The sequence below is a fragment of the Spermophilus citellus genome (genome assembly GCF_964194105.1).
Source record: "Spermophilus citellus genome assembly, contig: SCAFFOLD_204, whole genome shotgun sequence".
Classification (NCBI taxonomy): Eukaryota; Metazoa; Chordata; class Mammalia; order Rodentia; family Sciuridae; genus Spermophilus; species Spermophilus citellus.
The window spans coordinates 242,247-264,363 of record NW_027672991.1 but is presented as its reverse complement, the minus strand read 5'-3'; the positions used below and the strand labels follow the sequence as shown (position 1 = coordinate 264,363).

At 31.8% G+C, this 22,117-nt stretch overlaps 1 long non-coding RNA gene across 1 annotated transcript in view; it reads right to left on the bottom strand.

Moving 5' to 3' along the window:
• LOC308640283 overlaps positions 1 to 21,495 on the bottom strand; it is a 29,892-nt gene extending 8,397 nt beyond the window's left edge. The window contains exons 1-2 of the long non-coding RNA XR_014020210.1: positions 21,359 to 21,495; positions 875 to 1,001 (exon numbers count right to left, since the gene is read on the bottom strand). This is a non-coding gene — a long non-coding RNA (uncharacterized lncRNA). The remainder of the gene's footprint in view (positions 1 to 874; positions 1,002 to 21,358) is intronic.
• Between the last annotated feature and the right edge of the window lie 622 nt (positions 21,496 to 22,117).

The window sequence follows — 22,117 nt, the reverse complement described above, 5'->3', positions numbered from 1 at the left end:
AGAATTTTAATATTTATTTTTTTCGGTGGACACAACATCTTTGTATGTGATGCTGAGGATAGAACCCAGGCTGCATGCCTGCCAGGAAACTGAGCTACCACTTGAGCCACATGTCCAGCCCCTCTTCTTTTGATTTTCCTAAAATATTTTGTTAATTGAAATGTAGGGAGATCACTGAAGAACAAGAAGGAGCTTAAATAATTGATATGCAGGGTAAACAGAGAGTATGAAATGCTCTTTAATGATTGCAACTGAAACAAACCAAGGTTTGAAAAAACATTTTCTATCAGATTTTAGCTTATCAATTAACATTTTAAAATGTGAATTCCTCTTTAATTTTGGACCTCTTATCTGTATTCTTTGCTTCATTGATTTCTACCTAATTTGATATGTCTACTGTCACTTTTCTCTTCAAATCCCAAGGTTATTTCATTGGAGACCAAGTGGTGACCAAAGATTACATAGAGACATCAATATTTTTTTTTGATGGAATGTCACATTTTGTTATTTTCTTGGTAACTAAAGAAGTCTTTTTAATGTTACCCTCATTAGGAAAAAAAGAAAGAGAAAATATCCTATAAGAGTCTACAAAATTATTTTCTCAAACATTTTTTTCTAGCCAAAAACACTAAAATACTTTGAAACCATTTTCATTCTCTACATTGTAATCACTACTTAGAAAAGATAAGTTACACCTAAAAAGAAAAAAATCTTTAACATTTTCTTTTCTACATAAACAAATGCCCAATCTTTGTACTAAAAACAAGAAGCAAACTTTTTAATGCAGAATAGAAGCTACCATAAGATACTCTATAAAGTTAAACAAATAAATATTGGTTTTTAATTAAAAATTCTGAATGAAATTTAGGCTCACCAATAAAGAGTAGGTTTTTACAGATCTCTAACATCACATCTCCATATAAAGTCTGCTGAGAAGGGTCCAGGAATTTCCATTCCTCTTTCGAAAATTCAATGACCACATCCCTTAATGTCAATGGTTCCTGAAATAAAAATGAAGAAATACATAACACATAAACCATATGATTAATGACATAGTATTTAATTTCATACAAATTTTAATGAGAGTTAAAAGAGGTGGCTTTCACAAATGGTAGTGATGTCAACCATTCAATAAGATACATTTTTGTGGTGCCCGGGACTGAACCCAAGGCTTTTTGGATGAAAGGCAAGCACTCTACCAACTGAGCTATATCCCCAGCACCAATAATTCATTTTAAGCAGTAAAATTGGTGGATAATTTTGGTATAATGAAACACAGCCAGCAGCACATGTAAAGCAAAACACTGAAGCAAAAAAAGTGGGAAAAAATCCAACATAATAGTTGCAATTAGTTATTGAATATTCAAAAGAAGAACAACCAAACAAATCAATGATACTTGAGATATGCATAACAAAATTGTAAGTAATAACTATACTCATATGACAGTGGTCACCTTAGTGGGCAGAAGACATAAGAGATCACTAAAGACACACCAAAACTTTCAACACTCCACATAATTATTTGAATGTTTATCTCCAAAGTTGTCTATCTTCTCATTATTTAAATATACCATAAATCTATACTGTATTTTAAAAATTACTTTTACAACATCACAACTCACTTCTAAAACAAAAGAATAAAATTTTTAACTATCAAACTATTACAAAACACTTAGGTACTTGGGTCAACTTGAATCACATGGCACAAAGTTATAACAAAAAATAAAAATAAAAAAAGCAAATTAATTGAATAGACTATTAATCTCTCAGTTCATAAGGAAACTGGCATAGCAGGTTTAACATTCCCAGATTTGTAAAACCACTCTCACTGTGAAACTGTATCCTCACTTGGCTCATTTCAAAGTAGAAATTGAGAGAATACTAAGCAGTTAAGAAAAAAATTCTGAAAGGCTCTTGCACCCTAAATGCCTCTCTGACAGCTTGGAAATACTCCTTTTACCAGGGTCTCAGTTATCACTAGTGAACAAACACATACATGAAATTAGTATAACATTCTGATCTGTGATGTCTTTCTTCTGATTCAGCATTATTATTATTATTATTTTTAATTTAAAGATTTAATCCAGGGGCACTCTACATTTCAAGAAGTTTTGATTTTTTTATTGTGATAAATGGGCTTACAATGTTGCTTAGGGTCTCTGAATTACTGAGTCTTGAATCATATTTACTTTTATCCTACCTCATTTTTTCCACATCACTATGATTACAGGTTTGTGCCACCTTTTCCCGACTCTGCAACCACTTTTGATACCAAATGTGCAAACTTGCACAACAACCAATATTTCAACAACTAGTAGTCCAATAATTCAGTTCTGATACCATCTAGTACAGATCCCACAAGTTTGGTGTTCCCTACTATCAAATTTTACTAACTTAGGTGCCAGTTTCAAGCCCCAGAATAGAACAATATTCATATTTATAATTAATTTCCTATAAATTAGGGGTCTCTACATTTACTTACTCAAGTTACTTATTCTGATAAAAAAGAACACTTATGTATACCAGCTTGTTATAAATTATATAAATCTGGAAGATGACAATTGAAACCTTACAAAGAATCTAAAAAAAGTCACAGGAAAAAGGGACAGTATATAGGCCATTTGAGGAAATAAGTGGTTGAAGATATTACCTCCAATTTTTATGTTCTGCCATAGAAGAGCCCCTTTCCCAATAAGATTTAGAAGATCCTCACTATTTAAAATATGCTGATTCAGATACTCATTCTGAATATTCCCATTGTTTTACATAAAATAATATTTAATTGAACACTTTTACATTCAGGGGTAAGAACAAAATATTTGTTAAAAAAACAGGTTGGTATTCTTTAGATAATTTCCTTTATATGAAAATCTAAGAATACTGAGCCATCTCATGGCAGTCCAAACCAACATACACACAATTTTCTTAAAACTCCTAAGTATTCATTGGCTTCAGGGAAAAGGATACTTCATTTGGAATTTTGATTTTTTTTTTTTTTTTGGTACAGGGGTATTCTACAACTAAGATATATTCTAGACCTTTTATTTATTTATTTTTTTTTGAGACAGTCTCTCACTAAGTTGCTACACTAAGCTTCAGCTTTGATCTTTCTTCCTCAACCTCCAGGTTGTTGTGATTACTGGCATGTCACAATATGCCCAGAAAGATATGAATGCTCTAACTTCCTTTGGTCCATTTTCATTTCACCTTATTTATTTGCTATTTCTTCTAAAAAGAAACCCTTGACAGCCTAAGACTTTGGATGCATCCATATCTTATATTTGATAAATTTGAAGTATTGCAAAATAGATTTAGAAAAACAAAAGCTGCTTATAAACTATCTCTGAATTTTTTCCAATCTGACATTCTAGAAATAGATCCACAGCAATAAAAATTATAGCCACAGATACAACTAAGATCTCACTTACCTTCAATGATGTTCTTTTTCAGGCTCAAACAATTACCTCAGTTTGAATACAATTTTATTTGAAATTTGCCTCTATCTTTTCTCTTTGGCAACTTTTTTTAATCTTTCAAATGTTAGTGATGAATTGCATTTTATAGGTAATAAAAATATTAGACTAAGTGAGACACGCTAAACCCACCATCCTATTTATTTAAATATTTAGTTAACACCCCAAACTTGAGACATTGCATTATTTCTTCCAATTAGCATATACTGAGTTTTTCCTTGAAGACATCTGCACAAACATACTAGTTTTTGTTTGTTTGTTTGTTTTCTAAATCCTTGCTACGTATTATTCTCATTTCAAATTCTGGCCCCTTATACTCAATCTTCCCTACATCAGTAAGAAAAAGGAGGACAAAAATCATATTTCCCTTTCTTTTCAGTTACAGAATCAATAGATCTGAGCAGTAATGTGTTTCTCAGGAGCTGAACCTAACATTTGGGGAAAATATTATTAATATTCTAATATCTGAATTATTTAGATGAAAACTATAAAGGATATTCCTGTAATCTCTAGAGTATCTAGAGTATCCAGCTAGTCCAACAAGGTGTTCCATTCCCTGACCACAAGCTGCTCTGTAGGAAGAGAGGATTACACACAGGTTAGCATTCTCTAGGTAATTCAACAAACATGGAACCTGTGGACACCTTGGGTCAGCTTCATGTAATTTTTACCCCATAGCCACTCAAAGACATGGCAGATACTGAAAAGACATCACATTCTAAACTTTCTTAATGGGGACCTAAACTTGCTGTCTATGCTTATGAAAGACAAATAAACAAAAGTTCAAAGATTTTTTAATTTTAATATCAAGGATTAAACTCAGCAGTGCCTACACACTGAGCATCATTCACCTCCCCTTTATATTTTTTATTCTCAATATATTAATTCTCTCACATCAGCCTATTAAAATGCTGAGATTATGAACTTGCATCTTCACACCTGACATTAGGTAACATAGCATGGTGTCATTTAAAAGAAAAAAACAATATATTCACAAAGTGAATATTTTACCAGTGAATGAATATATATATATATATATATATATATATATATATATATATATATATATATATCCATCTCCACTGGTGTGTGTGTGTGTGTGTGTGTGTGTGTGTGTGTGTGTATTTGGTGATACTTACTTCCATCCTCTGTACTGAGGGAAAAAATGAATAAAAAAATAATATTTACCAAATGTTTGCTGAATTAAATAAAGTTATGTCCAAGTGTTAGAACATGGGTAAATGCTTGAGAATGATAAAATATTAAAATGGAAATAAAACCTATTTGAGATTTATACCAAATCATAAATTGTTACTAGTATTCTGAGAAACATAATTATTTCAGAAACATAACTTTTAAAATTTTCATTAAAGTATGATGTACATATAAAACCACATAAAGCATTTATGTAAAGATTCAGAAGTTATTCAAAAGTAAACACATTTTGAATCAGCCTTGCTCAGGACAGTCTAAATCAGTTTTTTCATCTACTATCCCGAAGAGCAAAAAGTTTCTTAATAACTAGCATGGGAATGTTTTATTACATAAATGTAAAATGTATCTTAAAAAAGTAAATATTTTACCAGTTACCCAAATTTAATACCTGTATATTTTATGCCATTTTTATTTTTTCTATGCTTCTACCCATTTCACAACATAGGCCAGCCATCCTCCTTGTATATTTATTTTTTGGTGAGGTCATATGTAAAATTCTTGAATGTCATAGAAATACATTATACAGTTTTAACAAATTAGAATGTTAAATCCTTCACTACTTTTAAGCACAGAGTATTTACATCATTGCCCCCCCCAAAAAAAAAAAAACATTTTCTTTTACATGCAACTTTGTTTTCCCCAGAATGATGTTATTATAATGTATTATAAAAACTATAATTTTATTTTGCCTGGCATAATGCAATATAATTTTAAATACAGCTGCTGTAAGAGTCAATAAGCACGTGTGCTTCAGTAAAGTGTTCCTTTATATTGATGACTGATTTTGTATTTTATGGATGCACTACAAATTGTTCATTTCAACATTCAAGAACATTTGAGTTATTTCTTATTTTGGACCATTAGGATGAATGGGGCCATCAATAATTTTAAACAAATAATTATTCCACTCAGCTTATTCTTTTCTAGTATTTCAATGACACTATATTTCATTTTTACTGGTGGCTAAGAAAATTATAATTTCCATCTTATCTCAATTTAATTAGAGCCAATATTATATGAGTTTACTAAATACAAAATAAAAACCTTACCACAGACTCTTGTACCCTTTGTGCAAGTACTATAAATGTTTATGTACACATTATACATCCCAAAATACATTGCATAATTTTTGTACAAAATAACCATAGGTTATAATAAAACAAAGAGAAACAAGTGTCAATCTTAAGGTTGCTAATATATGTTAGACATGGTGGTATACACCTATAATTCCAGTGACTTGGGAGGATGAGGCAGGATGATCACAAGGTCAAATAGTGCCTCTGCTACTTAGCAAGGCTCTAAGTCATTCAGCAAAACACTGTCTCTAATAAAAATATAAAAAGGGCACGGGAGCACAGGATTTGTCTCAATGCTTAAGTGTACCTAGGTTCAATTAATGGTACCGAAAAAAGAGAAGATTTCTAATATATTACAAAATTTAGGCAGTGTGGTAAAACTTTGACAATAATAAAGCACATACAGAATTTAATAGATAATACTGAGAAATTATAAAATGTTGTTAGTTACATTTTGGCTGCAATATTAATAGGTATGTAGTTTTTGGTAAATTTTCTTTGCTACGTGCACATATTTCTAAGTATAGATTTTTAATATCACTATTTATAGGTTGAGATCCCATTTAAACAACAGAATATAGTATTCTTTTATACTGATTGATTTATGTTTTAAAATACACTTTTTCTCAGCTTTTTAAAGTTTCAGGAACGTGAATTCATAAATGGTTTCAAAGTCACTGAACACTACACAATAAGGAGTATAGAGATCCTTTAATACCCCTGGTAAATACTCTAAGACACATTGGAGATGAAAAACAGTTCTATGTGACCATTCTGAATTTAAGTCTTCACTCTCAAATTTTTATGTACACAATGACAGCACATTAGACAACATTCAGCAAAAAATTCACCACATTAGTCAGAAGCCCAAGTGCATATATTTTGTTTACTTTTCCATTTTGTCTAATTTTTTTCTATTTTTATACACTTCCTTTATGGTGTCCTTGAAAATATCTACTTTTTTAGCTCTGTTATAACTCATTTGGGGAAAAAAAAAAATTAAATAGCAAGAGACACAAGTAAGCTACTTGGTATATACCTTACTTTTACCATATTAAAAACATTGGTTTGAATCTCAAAAATCTACAATTCAGAAACAAAACAAAACAAAACAAAAAAACAAGACCACCAAAGAGACACAAATATATCCACTCAGTGAAAAAAGTGAAAGAAACATGAACCAGTAAATTTTCTGTTCTCAATTAAGTAGATGACAGAAGCAATAAAAAATTCCTCCAATTTTTAAAAATAAAAACATATTTTCAGGAAGTTTTTCAGAATCAGCCCTACATTTTTGAAAACTGCAAAAATAAAATATATTAGAAAGTATTTTAAAAGAAAATATTTTATAAAGAATTAGAAGTTATATAAAAGAGTCACATCTGCAGTAAGCAGCAGGTAAGATATTAAATAAATAAATAAATAAATAAATAAATAAATAAATAAATAAATAAATGAAATGCTGAAGAATTTGCCTTACCAAGCTCATTCTGTTTCTGAAAATATGCTAGGCAGCTTTCAATTAAACTTGCAAATATATATAAACAACCTGGACAACCAGTATTTATATTTGATACCTACCACTTTTGGAGAATTAAGTTTGGTTACATTGTCAATTAAACTTGCAAAAATGTCCCTAGATTCCTAATGCTACTAAAGGAAATAATCACAAATATAACAGCTTAAAATAATAAAAAAACTCATTTTTTATAGTTATGGATGTTTTTATTATCAAGACAGAGGATTAATAACAAATTTTAGCAAAGACACACACCTTCAGAAACTCTGGAAGAAAATCATTCCAGCTTTTAATGGCTATTGTATTTTTTCTGTGGTTACAAATGTTTCCGTTCTCCTAGTATTGATACAGCCTTCAAAAGAATAAAGAGAGACTACACAAACACACACACACACACACACACACACACACACACACACACACACACAGAGAGAGAGAGAGAGAGAGAGAGAGAGAGAGAGAGAGAGGGAGAGAATGGTGCTGTCATAACAAGTTACAACATTCAAGCCTCATAGAATCAGAACTATAGCAACATAGATGTTAGATCCTCCATTGAGCTTATTTTTATTCTTGCACAGAGTATTTGACAGAATCACAAAAAATAAAATTTCATGCACAGTGGATGAAGGAAGAGAGGGGACACTGATCCAGGAGAAAGTAGCAAGACAGGTTAATTATGCACAAAACTGACTATGACAGATTAAAATGTGACATCATACACTGTCTCCAGATGCAGAGCAGAGGACATAGCTGTGTACAGAGTGGAAGATTTACTTATTTTTTTCTTGAAACCCTGTAAACCCACTCAATTACATGGAGCTTTGGATTATTCCAACTAATGCTCTATTTATACTTTCTGCCTGTCCTTGGTAATCCTCTTACAATGAATGTGCATGGTACTTATTTGAATACTGGGAAAAGAGAAACTATATCAGTGACCTATATCACTCAATTTTTAAGACCCTTTCCTGTTTATTTTCATGGATTTATGTATGTGAAGGCCAAATTTTAATATTTTAGATAAGGAACACTCAGGTATCCAAGATAAAATATAAAGTGAGAGAAAATACTTGCAAAGTACATATGTAGCAAAAAGTTGATATGACAGAATGAAAGTGGTTTATATTTGTGAGAAAAAGAAGGCATACCAAAAGAGTATGTTACAGTCAAAATATTTGTAAATTCACTTAATTAAAGAGGAAATATTAAACCATATGTAAATTTACAAAAAGGAGTATAAATCATGACTATAGAGACAAGTTTACAAAAAGAAAATTCACTATTGCATATCAATCAGGAAGGAGAACATGAAATAGAAAGGCAAAAAAAAAAAAAAACCTGAAATTACAAGCCTTGTGGGAAATTGATTTGGTACTGCCTACATAGGTATACCTCAATGAGTCATCAGTTCTACTCTTGGACACCAAAATATTGTGAATTTTCCAACAGGTTACTGCCACTGCTGTTTTCATCATGAAAATACACTGCTTCTGCAGCCGTCTTTCACTGTCTAAGTCAGAGCCCTGGTTACCAAGATTCCCATGAGCCCATGCCCAGTCCCACAACAATGTCAGAGTAAAGCATAAGGTATGTGGCATCCTTGAGAATCAAGGATCTGAATGTGGACACAATGAAAGAAAAAGCAAATTGGAACAAGTAGAAGAAAGGTGAAGGACTAAAAGAATGGATCTAAGGAGGATGAAGAAACTGCTAACTGTGTATTAGATGAGAAAAGAGGTTGATCCCATGGGGAAGAAGACAGGAAATATTGTGGCAGCAGGATACTTACCCCAGTGGCCTCATATTTGGACATTCCTAAAAACCAGAATGCTGTAATCAAACAAGTATGCCACACACCTGGCTTCCTGCTCTTAGAGCTTTACCAGAAATGTCACTCTCATTTTCTTTAAAGACTTCGAATTTATCCCTCTCCAGGCACTGTTCATTCCATTTAAATCTGCTGGTCCTCTACTTCTGAACCTGTTCCGTCTGAGCTCCCTCAGATTGTCTCCAGTAACTCATACCTAATCTTTTTTCTTTTTCTTCTTCAAACCATCCCACAATCCTTATACTCAGGTAACCTCTCATAACTGAACTCTTCATGCTCCATCCCTGATATTTGGAGCTACCCCTCTTTTTTTGACTCCTGGATCACCCTCCTATTTGCTCCACCAAAAACTTCAGGCATAATTGGTGTAAGATTTTGTTTCCTACACAATGAGATACATATTTTACTCAATTCTTGTACAATTAACAAAATAAGTAAATGGTCCCAATTGTTTTTTGGTTGTTTGTTTGTTTAAAGAATAATACTTTAAAATAACTAGTTGAAACAAAAGAGTTGAAGTTACCACGAGGGTGACTGGAGTGTATAGTGAAAGCAAGAGGACACGAAGCTCTTCTACGTAGCATCAATAATGTTCTATTTCTTAATAGAAATAGTAGTCACATAGTATGTTCCACTTGTAATAATTCATTGATCGGTAGACTGTGATGCCGATCAAGTATTTGCATTGTTAAATATAATCAAATTAATTTAATAAAAGTTGGTGGGGAAGAGCATAAGGGAGACTAAAAAAATAGGGTACCTGAAATTACACTATTAAATGATTAATTCAAAATAAAAGTAAGAATTCATTCACTAAATATCAGTCTCAATATTTTGAGAAAGGCAATTTTTATAGATAGAGTGTATAGGGAAAATACTAACAAAGGAGTAATACTTGAACATATTAACAGTGAATATAGCATAGAAAGTATCAGTAATTCAAAATGTTTCATTGAGAACACAACTAAAATTAAAAGAGCTCTGGTAAATTTTATAAGTAAAATTTTTATATTTACATATTATATACTTGTAAAATGTATGGTATGTATAATGATGCCTCATTTAATTATGTGGATACATTATAGAAAATGCACCATAAGGTGATTCTGTTATTTTACTAATGATATAGGGTACTTACTTAATTCTACATGGTATATACCACTACACACCTAGGTTATAATTTAGCCATTAGAGTACATAAAGTCCATCATTAATGAAAACATTGTGCTACATATGACTATTGGATTTAACATTATAGCAATCAATATAGATATCATGATGATGTGAGTTATTAGCCCTGTGGAACTAAAGACAGAATACTTCAGAAGACTCTGGCCATTTAGACAATGATATAACACAGAAACAGAACTACCATAAAGGAAAAAAAAAAAAAAAGATAAACTTTCCAAAAAAATCTGCTTAAACAATGCAGTATCTGCATAATAATGCCATTGTATCATTTCCTGGTATTAGTTAATAAATCATTCACTGGTAAAATATACCTTAATATAAAAGAAAAAATATAAGATATGCCATAGTTTTTACAAGAAAGAAATTTATACAGTGTACATAATGGTTGGTGATTGTAATACCAGCTACTTGGAAGGAAAAGAAATATTGTAAAATTAGGATAAGCTTAAGCATCTTAGTGAGATGCTTACTCAAAATAAACTTTAGAAATGGCTGTGAATGTGTCTGAGTAGTATGACACACCTTTTTTAATCATGAAGAATATTAAATAATAATAACATTAATAGACAGAAATATGGTTGTTTATTTTCAAAGTTAAATGATACCTTTATTTATTTATTTTTTTTTTGAGAGAGAAAGAGAGAGAATTTTTTAAATTTATTTTTCAGTTTTCGGAGGAAAAAACATCTTTATTTTATTTTTTTTATGTGGTGCTGAGGATCAAACCAAGCACCCCGCGGATGCCAGGTGAGCACGCTATGGCTTGAGCCACATCCCCAGCCCCTAAATGATACCTTTATAACAAAACAGGAAAATACTTAAATGCAAATCATATTTATAATATGATACCATTAAAGGGTACAAACTGAAGTAACAAATTGGGGAAAAAACTAATTGCCTCACATATGACAAAATGTATGCCTCACATATAAAAAAGGAGTAACAGAAGCTAGGGAAAGAGGATCCCAAGCCTTAGCAACACACCCAAGCCCATAAGCAAATTAGAGACCCTGTCTAAAACTTAAAAAATAAAATAAAAATATTAGGGGATGTTGCACAGTAGTTAAGAATCCCTGATTTTAAAACTGGGCAGCAAAATAGTAAATAAAAATAGAAAGAATATCAAACACAGAGACTCCAAAATAGAGAAAGTAAGAGCTATGATTGGTGGCAGATTTTTATACTCCCAGCAGCTCAGGATACTCAGGAAAGAGAATTGTGAGTCCAAATCCAGTCTCAGAAGTTTAGTAAGGGCCTAAGCAATCAAGTGAGACCATGTATCCAAAGAAAATATTTTTAAAAATCTAGGATGTTGTTCAGGGGTTAAGTGCCTCTGAATTCAATGCTCGGTGCCAATAAAAGGAAGGGAATTAATTCTGGATATAAATTCAAGGAGTTAAAATGAGTAAGTAAAAGAAATGACTGCATGCCCATTATCATGTAGCAGTATTGCCAATAGTCAAAGAAAAAAAAAAAAAGAGACTTAAGTGAAGGATGTCTCAGGAGATTTATTTCAGGTTCAGGGCATCCAACTACTCTCCAGATAATCTCCACACAATATTTCAGAGTGCTTCTCCCTTTCCAGTGTACACATACGGTCTCAATACCCTACACAGTAACTATTGTCTGGCTTTCAGGGTGACTTGCATTTTCCAAATAGATTTTTTTATTAACTAGGTGGAAGCAGAACTTCAGTCTCCTGAGCACTGTGAAGAAATCCTAGAAATGAATCTGAAAGAATGACAAGCTCCAGAAATTAAAACTCGATCAGATAGTGTAAGTCATAGCTTTTGTACTTATCATAATTTGGATTAATCAATTATCATCCAAGAGCACCTGATTGGAAACTGCTTCTCTCTTAGTCTGAATCCACTAAGCCTACTATCTAATAACAGTAGATGGCATCACCTCCAGGAATTAATGAGGCCAGAATGAGTCAAGATAGGCATGTTCTTGCGTGCATTTACTTCATTTTTTAAAGGTGATTATATTTGAGTACAGACAGCAGCTTTTTTAAAAGACAAGTTTATCCAAAAGTTATGGAGTCTAGCCTGGCAATAGGATATTTACATTAAGCCTTTTATATAGGATAATATCAATGTATGAATTAAATGCATACATATAGTTAATTACTGAAAACTATATAAAGGGCAATAATTTTTTTATTAAAGTCTCTTGATCTAATTTCTAAAAAGACAGTTAGAGCTCTCAACTGGGAAGCACTCCCCTAATCTCCAACTACAAATAATATGTTAGGCATAGGTGTAGATTTAACTATTTTAATATATAAAATAAAAAAAGACATAGTTGAAATTTATTTTAATCACAAAACTGAATATATCTAGAGTATTATTATTATGAGACAAATATAAAATTACTGATAAAGAATATATATGTATTTAGAACTCCATCCTCACAACTCCCTCAATTTTAATGCTCTAGCACAACTTAATTCATAATGATCACATTCCATTTTGAGAATATGGCTTCCCTGTCCTTGGGGAGTCAAAGGGCCTGGACCCCTGCATTCCATACAAGAGATATGAGAGTACACTTTCTAATAAATGCTTTTCCACAAAACCAAACAGCAGTAGAGGCACTTCCCTCAGAAAGAGAAGGAAGACCAAAAGACAAGGTATAAAAGATAATGATTTTTTTTTTCTATTTGATGCTGGACACAGACTCATTCCCATTTCAGATGTCAGATAGCATAACAGAGTTCCAAGAGTTGGATGTCTCATTTTGGTATATCTTTTCACATCCTTGACTCTAAAACTTAAATATATTAAAGACAAACATCTTATTTTGTAACTTAGCCTTTGACCTAATGCCTACCTAGGCTGTGATATTGTTTCCTCAGTTTGTATGAGGTATTGTGACAGTTTTTGCATCAATCTGATGTATACATGTCTGCATAAGCTAATAGCACCTCAATAATGGTCCAGACTTAACTTAGGGAAAAAGGAAAACAGCACCAATAAGGCAACTGCTGTTTTCCACAGAATTTTCTCCAAGTATGTGATAGAATCTTGGTTTCCAATTATAAATGGTGAATGATTCACTCTAAAGCTTATTAGATTTTGATTGGGCTGCTTTATTAATTCAAGCTGGGCTTATCTGGGTATTTCTATTAGAAAAAGTTAGCTGATGGCTGGTGAACTTCAGAGGGTTACCTATCATCCTCACAAGCAGCACCTTGATTCTCTGCTTTGATAATTCTGATTATTAACACTTATGTTAATAAGTAAGAATGATTTTAAATAATGCAAGTTAACAATATTTCATCTTTATAAAACACAAAAACTAACAAAACATGGTGGCACATATCTAAAATCCCAGTGGCTCAAGAGGTAGAGGTAGAAAAATAATAAATTCAAAGTTAGCATCAGCAACTTAGTGAGGCTCTAAGCAACTTTGAGGGGTTCTGTCTCTAAATAAATATGAAAAGGTATGGGGATGTGGATTAGTGGTGAAGTGCCTCTGGTTCAATCCAAGGTAAAAAAAAAAAGTGTTTTTTTTTTTTCTAAAAATGTTGTGCTTCAATTTTTTTCACTAGTTGATCTTGTTAATGTCTCATAAAATTAAGTAAAAATGTTCTGTCATTACATATTATATCTTACTGACATTGACATATCCTATTACCTTAATCATTATAATTATTTGAATATTCAGGTAGTATATATACAAATAAGATTGAACAACACAACAATGGAAGAAAACTAGAAATCTATAAGTAAACTCCATACCTCTGGTCAATTTAATTTTGGCAATTGTGTCAGAAAAATTAACTAGAGAATAAGTAGTCTCTTGTTTAACGTAGATTGATATAAATGCATGCTTATGTTTTAAGTAATGTTATTGGATTTTACATGAGATTATGTACAATATTTAACATAAAATGTCTTTTACACTAAAATATAGTAATTAAAACTATAAACAATTAAGAAGAAAACAATCACATATTTATAAATCAGATTAAGCTGTGGAGTCTTCATTATGCTTCCAAAGTAAAAATAAGAAATAAGAAATTGGACTTGAAAAAACTTCTGTACAAAAAGTAACCTCAACATGAAAATGAAGACATAATTATTAAGTTTTTCTTTTTGTTTTCAAAGAACTATCCTTTCCAAGTTTTTAGCCTTGGCTAGAGGGTAGTCATTCCTCCTTATTGAGAGGCTGATTGAGCCCAGGGCCCAAATAATTACCTTTTTAGGCTCTCATACTCCAGTGCCAAAATGCACCCTTCATAATTACCCAACAATAAGGGAATAAACCATTAAAAATGTTATACATGCCAGAGACCCCCAAATTTTTAAGCTGTTAAGTCAATGATAATTCCTAAAATCTAGATGACTTCATAGTACATAGTATATAGTACAGAGTACATAGAACTGCTACCACAGTTCTAATATGTCTTTGTTATACCTTTGAATGAAAAACTATGTGTTTATTTTTGACATCATTCTTTTATTCCTTTTGCCTATCCAAAGCAACTGTTTTATATTATGCAAACAAAAATTATAAATATTTGCAATAATACCCTAAAATAAAACAACATGGAAAAGAAAAAATGTAAATATGCAGAATATTGAAAATTCCATGCCTCTCTAATACAAAAGTAAAATTACATTGGTGGTTTCTTGGTAAAATAAAGAATTAATAGATGAAGAAGCATTTATTTCTGAAATATACCAAAAGTAACTGGAAATGTACTGAGACTGTCATTCATATAGGAATATTTATTACTGAACTATTCATAAGAACCAATATGTAAAATCAGTGCAAGGTAAATAGATAAATGGAAACATGTAACTTTTCACAGTAGACTATTACTCAGGAAAGTTATATTTGTGTTGCTAGAAATTGAACTCTGGGCCTCACACAGGCTAGGAAAGCACACTACCTCTGAGTTATTATCCCAGCCATATTGAGCAAGTAGGATTCATTAGAGCACTAAATGTTACAATGAATGTGTACATGGAAACTTTAAGCTAATTGAAAGTAAGGAGAGAAACTATAATGTGATTTACAATTAATATTATATTTAAATTTTTTGCACAAGTAAATTCATGAATCCAAAACACATATAAGTCATTGCCTAGAGCTATGTGAAAAATAAAAAAGGAAAAACTGGTAGTGGGCACTAATTTCTTTTCATCTAAAATAGTTTCTAAAACTAAATGCTGGGGATGGTAAACATGTGAATATACTAAATGATAAAGAACTACACCCTGAAAATAATTTATAAAGTTAATTTTAAGTTCACATGTGCTTTCTAGGAATGAAAAGATAAATACTTTATGGAATTCATAAAGCAACCAAAATTAAAGCCTGTAAAATAGGGAAATAAAAATGTAACTTATTACTGTTAAAAAAAACACTGAGTTTTCATTGTGAGATCCACTTACATTTATGTGAATATACTGTGACTTTTTAAATTTTCATTTTTACTTTATAATTTGTAATAAGTATATAAGAAAACTATGTCTATACATCAACCACTATTGTAAAGTTGTCAAGTTTTTAATATTCTTGTATGAATTAATATTCATTTTTTGTGAGTGTGTGTGTGCATGCACCAATGGAGATCAAACCCAAGATCTTGCACAAGCATGGCAGGTGTTTGACTGTTTTGCCACAACCCATGTAAAATGTATATTTTTAATCTTGGTTGCCTCTCTCTCTCTCTCTCTCTCCCTTTCTTTCTCTCTCTCTTTGTCTGTCTCTTAGCCCCTCACTCTCTATCTTTCTCTCATTCTCTCTGTTTTGTATTTTTGGACACAGATGGCACCCTGGGGTCATTTACCACTGAACTACATCCCTAGTCTTTCTGATTTATTTTGGCAGAGAGTTTTCCTAAGTGTATTAAGCTGGCCTCTAATTTATAATCCTCCTGCCTCAGCCCTCAGTCCTGGGATTACAGGCATGTCTTGCTTTATCTGTCTATTTATCTCTTTTTGAAAAAATATATAATGCCAATTTTCAACTGTATTATATTTCTTATTGCAAAAGTGAACATTTATTATGTTCTAATTAACATTCTACTAATACTCTATTGATTGTTGTTGCTGTTTTATGAGTGAATAAAAATTTCACATGATTAACTAATATTTTCTAATACTTCACATATATGCTTTCTTGTACTGCCTATTTATTTTTTGTAGAATATAAACTTGATCTCCCTGCTGATTAGTGTGCTCCGTCTCACACAATCCTCAGTTCTCTGGGCTCCTCAGCTTCCTCACTCCTACTTTTGCTCTACTTCAGTGTCGGCAATCTCTCTTACCTATGCTCTTTCATATGTCATGGGTCTTACTCTAACATAGCAAGGAACAAGTCTGCATTAAAACAAACAAAAATCATCTATAACTCATAGCCATGTTTTCAGAGAGAAGAAACTATTCATAGGGACAGTCAGATTTATGAAAAAGGAGTCACAAGGCATTTACTAAAAGACAAAATGAAACCTGAGAAATAAGATCCTGAGCATAAAGTTTCCTGACATGTTATTTACACATAAGTTATATGAGTAACTCACAAAGACGCAAATTACACAATTTATCATACATTGGTAAAACTGGCAATTTTGGAGGCTGTGGTCAGAGGATTATGAATACAAAACAAACCAAGCAAGGTCATTCTATTTCCAATTGTGCTCTCTTAAAATCTAATAACTTTAGGGGGCAGTGGAGCACTACTGTAATCACAGAAATGTTGAAGGTTGAGTCAGGAGGATTGCAAGTTGGAGTCCAACTTCAACAACTTAGTGAGGTCCTATGCAACATAGAGAGACCATGTCTGAAAATTGAAATTCTCAGGCTGTGACTCATCCGTAAAGTGTCAGTGGGGTCAATCACCAAAACCCTTAAAATGACTAATATCTGAAATTTACTAAAAATAAATTAATTATCTAATAGGTTTTTTTTTTAATTACAAAATTAGCACTTAGTTGAAACAAATATGGCCTACAAGTTTTTTAGCCTCTACTTTAATTTCTATTTGAAGGAGATAACTAACAGTTGCAAATCAAAGGAACATGATATATATTGTAAATAACTGATGAACTGTAATCTCCTGAGACCAGGACATATACATTACTTTTAGTTCATTATCCAGTTTCATAAAGCCTAATTATTACAGTATGGGTTTAATAACCAGTTTTATTAACAAATATTAATTTAGTAATAAAATAGTAAACAAATGTGAAGTATGTGTCTTGTTGTAGATGGACTTTTAATTTTTATTTATTTATGTATATGTGATGCTTAGAATTGAACCCAGTACCTCAAATTTACTCAGCAAGAATCAGGCATGATGGTGTACATCTATAATTTTAGTAAGTTGTGATGGTGAGGCCAACCAAATAAGTACAAGATTCCTTGTTATGATGGTGAACTTCTGTAATACCAGTATCTCATAAGGAAAAAGCAGGTAATTCTCAAGGTTAAAGGCAACCTCAGAGATTTAACTAAAAAAAAAGTTTTTCAAGTAACTCAGAGGTTAAGTTCCTCTGGGTTTAATTCCTGATACTAATGAAAGTACAAAACTAATTGGGCAACTTAGGCACAGATGATTTTGCTCAATTATAAAGCACTGCTAGATTTTATCCCCAGTACAAAGAACAACAAAAATAAGAAGAATAAAATAAAGAGTCACACATTTACTTAAGTCAATTCCACAGTAAAATTAAAAATTAATTAATTAATTAATCTGTGCTTTTTGAGGACTGATTTCCATTGGTGAATAACTAATGTGGCACTAAGTACATGCTAGACTAGAAGATACACATCTGGAACTTTTGGTTGCACTCCAAAAAAAGTGCAAATTAGTAGAATTAAACAAGGATTTTTGTACCAAGCCAAATGTATGTGTATGGGTGATGAAAAAAAAATGTTAAACACTTCAGTCTGAAGACACACTCTATTTTTTACATGTTTCCCTTTAGAAACCTCAAAATATGTGTCAAACAATATAAAGAAGAATACTAAGAATGCTTACCACATAGCGAGAGGTTTTTTTTGTTTGTTTTTGTTTTTATTTTTATTTTTCAGGTTAGGGTTTTTGAGGAACTAAGGACATATATTCTAAATAAGCAATTTCATATGTTGCTTTCAATATCCATTAAGAAAGTAGAAAAAATGTGTATTTCTATTGCCTTTTATACTTTTGTTTGTATCTTTACTTGTCTATTTTCATGAGCTACTTTTCTGGACCAGCAATTATAAATACTTGGAATTTTTTTTCCTGTTCACTAGTTCTGCTGGGCTAACCTTTCATGAATATCTTCATGCTGTCATGCTAAAGGTCTCTCAAAATATCATATTTTAAAGAATGTTCACTGAGTAAATCATGAGCTGTTTCTAATGGACACATTGTGGTAACATATTAATTACTAAAACAACTCACAATCACCTATGAAGTAGTCACACTACTATTTTCTTTATAGGCTTATCAGATGTGATGATAACCTGAATAAATACAATTAAATATTTATTTTTTGAATGAAACTAAATTTTGTCATTGGCCTACTCATCATAAAATGACAAATGTGAGTAGAAACAGTAAAAATTGTGTCTGAAACTAGCTACATTGGGGTCATATAAGATTGAAGAAATATGAGCTTATTCATTTTTAGTTACTACATAGCTACAAAAATATCAAATGTTGTAAAACACTGTCAATAACATGACATTAACATGATATATATTTAATTTAGTAGGTACAACAGAAAAATTATAGAGTAACATTACCCCCCCAAAGAAAAATTTTGCTACCCCAATAATAATTGCATAATGAATGGAAATATATTTCTGTAAGTGCAAAATAGTTGTATTTGCAAGTTTAAAATGACATCAAATTAAGACATGCAAGATCTAGCTGGGTAAGGAGGCATAGAATCTCAGTAGCTTTGGAGACTGAGGATGGAGGATTTCAACTTCAAAGCTATCCTCAGCAACAAGGCACTAAGCAAATCTGTGAGGCCCTGCCACTGAATCAAATACAATATAGGTCTGGGTATGAGACTCACTACTCCAGTTGCCCTGAGTTTAGTTTCTAGTTATCCCCACCACCAATCAGAGACTTTGATGGGAAACTTTGAAGAAACCAATATCAATGAGGTAGAAAAGTAGAGAATGGGACCATAAAATTGATCAAACTACATTCACTTGATGAAACAAATGATAGGAATCTAGCCAACAAATTGATCAAATTTAAATTGAGTAGGTTAAAAAGCTGGAAATAAAACAGCCAATCTCCAAAATATAGAACTAGAATGATCAGAGTATATATATAGCAGTAGAAAACCTCCTTCTGTGAAAATTAGTTTTTTTAGTTCCAAATAATAAAATGAATCTTTATTAGGTTCATAAGAAAATAATAGTCAAGGCAGAAGTTATCAGAAGTAACTAAAAGCAAAAGAGAACATGTAAGTATCTAACATGAAGAGAATGGTTTAGCAAAGAACACCAATAAGTTACATCACAAACAAACATGTATTTCTTTCTTTCTCTCTCTCTCTCTCTCTCTTTTGTGTGTGCTAGGGGATTGAACCCAGGGCCTTATGCATGCAAGGCAAGCACTCTACCAACTGAGCTATATCCTCAGCACTGGAAACTAGTATTGAAAAATGAATCACAAATAAACTTAAATACTATTCAGAAATTTAACATTGCTTTATCAACCTGTTTCTTACAGGGAAAGGCAGGGAAGTTTCAATCACGTTTTATAGCAACTTTGTTCAATGTTCTCTTAATTCCTACTTAATTCTGATCACATTATTATCGTGGAAATTTGAATACATAGATTTAATTTTCAGTAATTTCTGATTTTAATATGGCTAAAAAATTAAGTCACTTATTGGAATGAAATAACCAGAAATTATTTCTTACAATTATGGATTATTTAAATACAAGACTTTCACAGTGTGAATGACTGTGAGTATATAAATTTTTATCAAATTGATGAAATAGCCATACTTCCTATAATACTCTAAGAGAAAGTTATTACTTGCATTTTCTCAAATCTTATAGCTTCTAGTGTTCTTTAGCTTATGACCAAAAATACTTCTCTTCTGAGTTGGTGGAATACAAAAGATAGATAAACCTTCTCACAGGGAAGATGATAGTAAAACAGTAGGGAACTACCCTCAATTCCCATAGGGTCTGAGAACCATATTGTATGATATGGAAGACCCTCCTATAGACTGACTATTTCAAACATTGTTTGCAATGATAGAAAAAAGTCAGTTCATTGAACAAAGTGAGTGAAGTGGGTTTGTGCCTCTGCAGATGAGAATAGATTGTAAAAAAGCAACAAAAGTGAGTTCAGGACTGGGCATTACAAGACTTAGCTGACAAAATCCTGAAAACAAAAGAAAACAAAAATTCAGAAAGCACTTTACCAACCTAAGCTTATTTGAGAGAACCAAATTCAGAAGAACAGCAGAGGAAAGAGGCATACCCAAAGTGATATAACAGTATCTATTTTTATTAATTTTTTATTATTATTCCCCACAATTATAGAGTTCTGTATCACCTCAATTACTACTTTCTCCATCTTTTAGGTGTTATCATTACCTTATACATATAACTCATGCTGTTATCATTACCTTGTACATACAACTCATGTACACTGAATTTACTCTTGCATTTATGAGCTTATCATTTATCTTTTTCTCTGTATAACTGTATATGTATGTGTATATTTTTATCTAACATTTCCAGGATTCTGCCATTAAAATTTCTTTGGTACCACCTCCATGAAATGCATTTTTGTCACTTCAGTTCAGTACATCTAAATGTTCTATTCCACGTAGTTGGAAAAGATGAAGGCTATTGCAAGGTTTTTCTTATTTTACTAATTATCCACTAGAATTAAAGATCAACCTTGGTGCCTCCACAGGATTTAATTCTCATTCACCTTTCTTATACATAGTGTTTTATTTTTTATGCAAGCAGCAATAACTATATTTAAAAGGTGAATAAAAGATTCTGATATGGACATGGTGCTTTAGAGGTCCCCAAATCCCTAGGGTGGTGTTCTGACTCCACCTTACCACTGAAGCATCTTGATTACATTCCACCTTGGACACTGGTACTATGCTTCCACTGAAAGTGATTCATTAGTTATGAATATTCTTCTTTTTCTACTCTCAATACTCTTGGAAATGTTGGGATTCATGATAGGTTTAGAATCATAATTTTCAACACACTTATCATAGATGCATTTGATAACAAGAGACCACACATATCTAAGAAGAAGAAAGAAGAGAAATAAGACCATTTATCAATCCTAAAGAGGTAACAGAATAAAATCTGGGAATAAAATAGTAGTCATCTAATAAATTTTTTCAAAAAATATTTTAGATGGTAATATATTACTGCATTAAAAAAGAGTGATGTAAATGCAATTTCAATTATTAGAGTTGTGACTGATTATTTTAAAGAGAGTATCAAAAGCTGTGTGCAGTGGTGCATGCCTATAATTCTGGAGTCTTCTGAGGTTGTGGGTGAAAGATCAGTAGTTCAAAGCCAGCCATCCTCAGCAACTTAGTGAGGCTCTAAGAAACTTCACAAAACCTTTTTTCTATATAAAATATTTTATAAAGGGCTGAGGATGTTGCTTAGCAGAAAAGCATTCCTGGGTTCAATCTGTAATATGAAGGAGAGAGAGAGAGAGAGAGAGAGAGAGAGAGAGAGAGAGAGAGAGAGAAAGAGAGAGAGAGAGAGAGAGAGAGGTGCGGGGGTAATCAGTGAAACTTTCAGAATCAAGGATTTAAACAATTTAAAAACAATAGTGGATTTGTTGATGAAAA